Source organism: Arachis duranensis, chromosome 3 (genome assembly GCF_000817695.3).
Source record: "Arachis duranensis cultivar V14167 chromosome 3, aradu.V14167.gnm2.J7QH, whole genome shotgun sequence".
NCBI lineage: Eukaryota > Viridiplantae > Streptophyta > Magnoliopsida > Fabales > Fabaceae > Arachis > Arachis duranensis.
The window spans coordinates 94,139,335-94,140,656 of NC_029774.3; positions in this window are offsets into that span (position 1 = coordinate 94,139,335).

Sequence of the window (1,322 nt, forward strand, 5' to 3'; positions counted from 1 at the left end):
AATCTGCATAAGTATTCTATCCCTTTTATTATTTCTTCTTTTTATTATTAATTTTCGAAACCATAAACAAATTTAATCTGCTTAAGTGAGATTTACAAGGTGACCATAGCTTGCTTCATACCAACAATCTCTGTGGGATCGACCCTTACTCACGTAAGGTTTATTACTTGGACGACCCAGTACACTTGCTGGTTAGTTGAACGGAGTTGTGTCCACTCGTGCCAATTTCTAAATTCCATAATTTTACAATGAATACAAATCAAAGAATAGTGATCACAATTTCGTCCACCATGTTTTTGGTGCCGTTGCCGGGGATTGTTCGAGTATGGACAACTGACGGTTCATCTTGTTGCTCAGATTAGGTAATTTTCTTTTCAAAAACTTTTTCAAAAATTTTTCTTTTCTTTTTCGTTTTTCAAAAAAAAATGTTTTTCGAAAAAAATTTAATAAAAATACAAAAAAAATCATAAAATCATAAAAATCAAAAATATTTTGTGTTTCTTGTTTGAGTCTTGTGTTATTTTTAAGTTTGGTGTCAATTGCATGCTTTTAAAAATTTTTCTTGCATTTTTTCGAAAATCTCATGCATTCATAGTGTTCTTCATGATCTTCAAGTTGTTCTTGACAAGTCTTCTTGTTTGATCTTGATGATTTCTTGTTTTGTGTCTTTTGTCGTTTTTCATGTGCATTTTTGCATTCATATTTTCCATGCATTAAAAATTTCTAAGTTTGGTGTCTTGCATGTTTTCTTTGCATCAAAAATTTTTCAAAATTATGTTCTTGATGTTCATCATGATCTTCATAGTGTTCTTGGTGTTCATCTTGACATTCATAGTGTTCTTGCATGCATCTTGTGTCTTGATCCAAAATTTTCATGTTTTGGGTCATTTTTGTGTTTTTTTTGATCTAAAAATTTCATGCATTGAGTATTTTTGTTGTTTTTCTCTTTCATAATTAAAAAAATTCAAAAATAAAAAAAAATATCTTTTCCTTATTTTCCTCCAAAATTTCGAAATTTTGGGTTGACTTGGTTAAAAATTTTTCAAAATTAGTTGTTTCTCACAAGTCAAGTCAAAATTTCAATTTTAAAAATCTTATCTTTTCAAAATCTTTTTCAAAAATCATATCTTTTTCATTTTTTCTATAATTTTCCAAAATTTCAAAAAGCTTTTTCAAAATATTTTCAAAATCTTTTTCTTATCTTTTATATCATATTTTCGAAAAACTAGCTAACAATTAATGTGATTGGTTCAAAAATTTGAAGTTTGTTACTTTCTTGTTAAGAAAGGTTCAATCTTTAAGTTCTAGAATCTTATCTTGTA